Raw genomic sequence first — 8,026 nt, 5'->3', positions numbered from 1 at the left:
TTTAAAGTCAGTGATGGTAATGCCTCCAGAAGTACTTTTATTGTATAGGATTGTTTTGGCTCTCCTGGGTTTTTTGTTTTTCCATATAAAGTTGATTATTGTTCTCTCAAGGTCTCTGAAGAATTTTGTTGGGATTTTGATGGGGATTGCATTGAATCTTTAGATTGCTTTTGGTAGAATTGCCATTTTTACTATGTAGATCCTCCCAATCCAAGAGCAAGGGAGATCCTTCCATTTTTTGGTATCCTCTTCAACTTCTTTCTTTAAAGACTTAAAGTTCTTGTCAAATAGATCTTTCACTTCCTTGGTTAGAGTTACCCCAAGATATTTTATGTTATTTGTGGCTATCGTGAAAGGTGACGCTTCTCTGATTTTCATCTCTGCTTCTTTATCCTTTGTGTATAGGAGGGCAACTGATTTATTGGTATTGATCTTGTATCCTGCCACATTACTAAAGGTGTTTATCAGCTGTAGGAGTTCTTTGGTAGAGTTTTTGGGGTCGCTTATGTACACTATCATATCATCTGCAAATAATGAAAGTTTAACTTCTTCCTTTCCAGTTCAAATCCCCTTGATCTCCTTATGTTGCCTTATTGCTATTGCTAGAACTTCAAGCACTATATTGAAGAGGTATGGAGAGAGTAGACAGCCTTTTCTTGTTCCTGATTTTAGTGGAATGGCTTTGAGTTTCTTTCCATTTAATTTAACGTTAGCTGTTGGCTTGCTGTATATAGCTTTTATTATATTTAGGTATGAACCTTGTATTCCTAATCTCTCCAAGACTTTATCATAAAGGGGTGTTGAATTTTGTCAAATGCTTCTTCCGCATCTAATGGAATAATCATATGTTTTTTTTATTTCAGTTTATTTATATGATGGATTACATTGATAGATTTGTATATGTTGAACCAGCCCTGCATCTCCGGGATGAAGCCTACTTGATCATAATGGATAATTTTTCTAATGTATTCTTGGATTCGGTTTGCCAGTATTTTATTGAGAATTTTTGCGTCGATGTTCATGAGTGATATTGGCCTGTAATTCTCTTTCTTGTTTGAGTATTTGTGTTGTTTTGGTATCAGGGTAACTGTAGCTTCATAAAAAGAGTTTGGCAATCACTCTTCTGTTTCTATATTTGTGAAATACATTAGGGAGTATAGGTATTAGCTCTTCTTGGAAATTCTGGTAAAATTCTGCATTGAAAAATCTGGTCCTGGGCTTTTTTTGGTAGGGAAGTTTTTGATGACAGCTTCTAATTCGTCATGACTTATAGGTCTATTTAGATTGTTCACCTGGTCATGATTTAGCTTTGGCATATGGTACTTATCTAAAAAATGTCCATTTCTTTTACGTTTTCCAATTTTGTGGTGTACAGAATTTTGTAGTAAGATCTAATGATTCTCTGAATTTCCTCTGTGTCTGTGGTTATGTCCCCTTTTTCATTTCTGATCTTATTAATTTGTGTGTTCTCTCTCTGCCGTTTGATTAGTTTGGCTAGGGGTTTGTCAATCTTGTTCATTTTCTCCAAGAACCAGCTTTTTGTTTCATTGATTCTTTGGATTGTTTTCTGTGTTTCTATTTTGTTGATTTCAGCCCTCAGTTTGATTATTTCCAGTCTCCTACTCCTCCTGGGTGAGTTTGCTTCTTTTTTTTTTCTAGATCTTTCAGGTGTGCCGTTAAGTCTCTAATGTGTGCTTTTTCTGGTTTTTTTTTTTTTTTTTTTTTTTTTTTTTTTTTTTTAATGTGGGCACTTAGTGCTATGAACTTTCCTCTTAGCACTGCTTTCACAGTGTCCCATAGGTTTGAGTATTTTGTGTCTTTATTTTTATTAAATTCAATTTCTTTCTTTATTTCTTCCTTGACCCAGGGGTGGTTCAGTAGTTGTCCATTCAATTTCCATGAGTTTGTAGGCTTTCTGGGGTTAGAATTGTTGAATTCTAACTTTATTCCATGGTGATCTGATACTACACAGGTGATTACTACAATTTCTTTGTATCTATGAATGTTTGCTTTGTTACCAATTATGTGATCAATTTTTGAGAAGGTTCCATGAGATGCTGAGAAGAAGGTATATTCTTTTATGTTTGGGTGGAATGTTCTATAGATGTCAGCTAAGTCCATTTGGTTCATTACATCTGATAGTTCTTTTATTTTTCTGTTAAGTTTCTGTCTGGTTGACCTGTCCATTGTTGAGAGCAGAGTGTTGAAATCTCCTACTATTAGAGTGTGGGGTTTGATGTATGCTTTGAGTTCTAGTAATATTTCTTTTACATATGTGGGTGCTTTTATATTAGGGGTGTAGATATTCAGGGTTGAGACTTCCTCCTGATGAACTCTTCCTATTATGAGAATAAAGTGTCCTTCTCCATCTCTTCTGATTGGTTTTAGTTTGAAGTCAATTTTGTTAGATATTAGTATAGCCACACCCATCTTCAGCACAGTTACCATGTACACACTGGCCTTCTGAGCGCTGAGAGAAGACTTGTAGACCCCTTGAAGAAGGTCAAGGGTTGCACGGAGGACCACATTCGTGAAGGGGAAACCATTCCCTTCCAGCTCAATCAATCTAGCTCTCCTGTCACAAGACATCACTCACCACTCACAAATGAAAAGGGCTATTCTTCAGAGACACACTGTGAAACACAGACGAGAGTTCGAAATAACTTTGAAGATGAGAGGAGATACCACCCCCAGTCTGACATTCTGGGAGGAGCTCAAGCCCAAATCTCTAAAAATACTGTCACCGGGGGGCATCATCAACAAAATCATGTTAATGCCTAAGGCCAAGGAGAAGTCTTTTGTGGAGCAGGATAAAGGCAGTGACCAAGATCAGTTCCCTGAGGTAACAGCTGACACGGAGAGGGAAATCAGCAGTGCACTAGGCCCAGGGCCACAAGACGAAATCTTAAGTAGTTCATTCAAGCTGAACATTACTCGAGGAGACATGCAGACTCTACAGAAGGGCCAGTGGCTCAATGATGAAATTATTAATTTTTATATGGGTCTCCTCATGGAAAGAAGCAAATCTCCAGGATTTCCAGCACTTCAAATCTTTAATACTTTTTTTTTCCCACAAAACTGAAGGGTGGGGGATACAGGGCTGGGAAAAGGTGGACACAAACTGTAGACATCTTTGAAAAGGACATTGTCCTCTTGCTGGTACATCTGGACATCCACTGGACCCTGGTGGTCATAGACCATTATCTACTGGGACTCGATGGGACAGAAGAGACCAGACATCCTGGTGACGATTTTCCAATACCTGCAGGATAAGAGCAAAATGAAAAGGGGATATAGATCTGAACCCTTTGGAATGGAAGCAACACAGCATGGCAGCAGAGGAGATTCCTGTGCAGCTGAATCAGAGCGATTGTGGGATGTTTACCTGTAAATATGCAGATTATATTTCGAGAGACCAACCCATAAACTTCTCCCAGCAGCACATACCTCTGTTTAGGAAGAAGATGGTATGGGAAATCCTACCTAAGTGCCTACTGTAGCAGCACCCACTGGCTGCTGAGGCTGCTCTGCAGTCTGTCATTGATGTTGCCAAGGACTGCAGGCAGGGTGGGTTGAAGAACACATTCTGGGCTATAAAAAGTGAGTGATGCACCAACACCATTCTAAGTAGTGCTAACTTGGGGCAAGGAAGAATTGCATCTGAAGTAACGTATAAGATGTGTGTGGCTCCTATATGTTAGAACTCCTCAACTTCTTAATTATAACATGCTTTTAAGCATGCTGCATTCAAAATCATTTTTTTTGGGTGGGGCGAATATTACATCAAATCCTTGTTTCAATCGTTGGCTTAGTTTGCTTTCAATTTTCCTGTTTTGTTCACAAGATTCTGTTGTTTACCACCGATTTCCAACGATATTTAATGTTTAGTTATCAGTTGCTTGTAGGAAGTGCTATTTCTGAGAGAAATGCCAATTCAAGTGCCAGTTTATACTATGCGTTGTCCTTATGTGGGGCACGAAAGGTGTTTCCCAGTGTTGTTGAACTCTGTCCATGTGACCCTGGACTCAGCCCAGCCAGGAGTATTTGTAGAAGTGCAGCAGACATGCAGAACACGTCATTGCCTCAGATAAGATCTGTTTACTCTTTGAATGCTAAGGAAGTCCTTATAATGCTAAATATGTATTTATAACTCAGGTCTTCTGTATATCAACCTCACCATTATGTACGCTATAATGAACAATTTCTTCCAAGAAAGTTATACTTCTTTAACGATACTTTTTGTATATATTCAGCTGAAATGATATAGTTTCATCATTAATATTTATAGTTCTCCAATCTAATATCCAAAATTCCTATGAATTTAATTGTAGGTATTTTTTTATGATGCAAATTGAACAACGTTCTTTTGTTTTACATAAAAAAGTTTGAATTAAATAGTTTTGTTAATTGTATGTTGTGTATTCGTGTTACTGACGTTGTTCTTAATAAAGTTTAGTGTTGCTAGAACATATTTCACAAGGAAAGCAGATACCAGAACCTAATTTGTCAGTTTAGCTGGAAACTGTTCATGCATCTGTACCAGTAATTGTCCTTTTTTTATTGAGCCTCTGATGTAAAGACAGAATACTTTAGTGAGGAACCCTCTCCTATACTGGCTTGAAGGAGAAACTCAACGTTGCAGAACACATCAGCACTGTGCAGAGGAATGCAGTAATTCAGTAATTACATCACCTTGATGTAATGTGTGTAGAAACACAGCTCTCTGAATTCCACAGGCATGGGTAAGCAAGGCGCTGCAGGTGCATCCCCTCCACCCCCCGCACACCCATATAGAGAAAGCTCCAGACTGCCAATGAACCCAAGAGCTTATGGGATGACACAGAAGACTAAATCCTTTGTACACCAGGGCCATTAGAATTATTAAAGTCTACCTTGTCCTTTCCCGTCTTTGGTCTTGTAATTTTTCTGCACAAGCTTCCCTATTTCTAATACAATCTGTTCCCCCACTCAATTCCAGCTTTTGGACAGGAGAAACTGGAATGCCTAAAGAGACTTATCTCTGCCTCAATAACCAATACCATCATTCGAGTATGTTCGAGTATTTCCAAGTGCTACTCGTAGGCATTGTTTAAAAGCATCACAAATTCTGTGAACTTTTAACTATTACAAAAATCAAGAATCTGAAGCCAGTTAACAAGAGTGGGCCTGCAACATTACTATGGTAAAATACAAAACCAACTATGTATGTCCCACTGACACAAAGCAGAATATGCTGATGATTATCTTCACCGACTCAAAGTTGCATGAATGTTTGTTCCATCATCATTTCTGTAACTTGTGTAGAGACTGTACTTTTGTTTCCCAGCTGCCCAGAGGCAAATAATCATTCAGAAACTATATTAATTACAACACTGTTTGAACAATAGCTCAGGTGTATTCCTAGCTAGTTTATATATCTTAAATTAACACATTTCTATCAATCTATGTATTGCCACTAGGCTGTGGCTTACCGGTAATGTTCTGGCATCTTTCTCTTTTGGCGGTCACATGGCTTCTGCTTGACTCTGTCTACTCTATATATTTCTGTTCGGATTTCTTACCTGACTTTACTCTGCTAAGCCATTGGTTGAAACAGCTTTATCCATTAACCAATAAAAGCAACACATATACAGAAGGGCATCCCACATCGAAGTGGCAGGAGTTCCTTCCAGCAATAATTCAGGACACAGAAAGAGGCTGAAGATTCCACTTGAAACAATAAGACAAAATGTGGAGGTGATAATTTATTCAAGGACAAAGCTGAAGCAAACGGGATGGACTTGCTGTGATGAAGCACAAATTTTGGAAAGGGTCAGACACTTAGCGCTTTGGGTGACTAAGGGGCGAGCTTGGTACCTGTACTGCTTTGTGCACAATTGTCATTTCTTGTCTCTGGCAGCTCAAAGTGTATAGCTATTTCCTTCTTCTTTAAAGGTCAATCTCATACTTTTATTCCTGGGTGATTTACTTAAACATAACACGTTTGAAAGTCAATGTTTTTTTTCATAGAAGGTATGAAGGAATGCCTCAAATGCCATTTTAGGATTTAGACTCCTGCCATTTGAATATGTGATGTTTCCTGTAGGTTCTAGCTGGATAGTGAGTCTTATTCCACAAACAGTGGCACTATTTCAGGAGCTCCTAGAGACATGGCAATACAGGTGCTAGGTAGAGAAAACATGACCCCGGGGCTCTTTCTTGGGACAACGTTATCCATGCCTGCCTCTTGTATGGAATTCTTCCCCCTGGATCACTTCAAGGTCAAGGGTCAAGAATTGCACTCCAGGCTGGGATGACCTAAACCCTTGGAAGTCTCTTAGCCCAAATAAATCTTTGTTCACTTTAGTTGTAAGTCAGTTATTTTTTGCTTTCTTGGTCACCATTCACTGTGGGCTTGTTTTTCTTTTCAATGTAACGAAAGTTATATTCATCTGTGAAGAGGGAACCACTTTCACTGAGGAATTTCCTTCCCCAGATGAGCCTGTGATGATCAAGTCTGTGGGTCAATTCCTTTATTGATGCGAGAAATCACAGCCCACTGTGCAAGACTAACCCATGGCAGGTTGGTCCTGGGTGCATAAGAGGGCTAAATGAAAAGTAAGTACTGCTGTTTAGGTAGAAATAGTTTTTCCTAGAAATGAACCTTCTGGAATGGTTGTCCAATATCCAATGTGTATGGTTAATCCAAAAACAAATATATACAAGCAACAGTAAACAGACACAGCTGGTTTTGTTTACCTACTTTTTCATATATAAGTTTATAGATATGTATATCGGCAGCAGTAATAAAAGAAGTTATGAATATTTGGGTGGATTGGAATGGTTTCTGGGAAGACGGCATCAGAGATGTTAATATATTTGATTGAAAATAAAATTACTGTTAAAAAAAAGAGAGAACAAAACCGGGCGGTGGTGGCGCACGCCTTTAATCCCAGCACTCGGGAGGCAGAGGCAGGCGGATCTCTGTGAGTTCGAGACCAGCCTGGTCTACAAGAGCTAGCTCCAGGACAGGCTCTAAAGCTGCAGAGAAACCCTGTCTCGAAAAAACAAACAAAAAAAAAAAAAAGAGAGGACATACTGAGTGAGCCATGTGCAGCAAGAGACCATTCAGCATATCCTCACAGTCTTTGCTTCAGCTCCTGCCTTCGTCTCCCTGCCTTGCTTTCCCTGGATGACGGACTGTCCCTGGATGACGGACTGTCCCTGGCAATTCAGATAAAAGCCCACCTCTCCATGTTGCCTTTGGTCAGCATTTCATCACACGGAAGCGAAACAAAGTAATACAACTTTCTTTTCTATGAATCCTGTCGCTGACACATAGCAGTAAGCACTACATCATGTGCAAAACGTGAGTATTCGCAACATCCAGGGAAGGCAGAAGGCACAGGGAAGAGGCCAAGTTTCCACCCTCTATGGATATGCATGGCATATCAAAGTCATCAAGGTGAAAGCTAAGCCATATTTCCTTTGGGAAATCACTTCTTATATGTTTCCTTGTTCCTAGAACCCTGAGCACTACGCCAATATGAGCCATTGCAATTAAATCATAACGAAACTACACTCTGGCTGACATGTAGTGGTGCAGACATCTAGTACCAGCAATCTGGGCTGGAGGCAAGGGTGTCACTAATGAGGGGTCAGTCTGAGATGTTTATGAACACGTTGTCTTAAAACTAAGATGCTGCTTCTTCCAAACCCCAAACCATCTTTCCCTCTGTTGTGGGGACTCCACAGGAAGTCCATTCACCAAGGAAGGAGTTTCCTTGGAATTGATTACACAGTGTCTATGTATTTCCTGCAGACATTGACCCCGTCTATCTGTTACGGCTCTACTTTCATATACTTGGCTTACTGACTCAACTATAATGTTTAAAACATGTGGGTCCTTCAACTTAATATGTAAAACATCCTGGCCAAAAACTCATAGAATTCTGTCCACCTCTATCACCTCAGTGATAATTTAAAGTGACACACCAACACGTCCAGCTTTCTTTCTCAAAACAGTGTAGCCTGTGTGTAACTAATA

The 8,026-nt window shown here is 39.4% G+C and overlaps 1 pseudogene; it reads left to right on the top strand.

Moving 5' to 3' along the window:
• Positions 1-2,764: 2,764 nt before the first annotated feature.
• Positions 2,765-3,500, top strand: LOC119801666 (annotated as a pseudogene).
• Positions 3,501-8,026: the final 4,526 nt, after the last annotated feature.

This window comes from Arvicola amphibius, chromosome 15 (assembly GCF_903992535.2).
Source record: "Arvicola amphibius chromosome 15, mArvAmp1.2, whole genome shotgun sequence".
NCBI lineage: Eukaryota > Metazoa > Chordata > Mammalia > Rodentia > Cricetidae > Arvicola > Arvicola amphibius.
The sequence above is the reverse complement of the archived record's forward strand: the minus strand, read 5'-3'. Positions and strand labels throughout refer to the sequence as shown.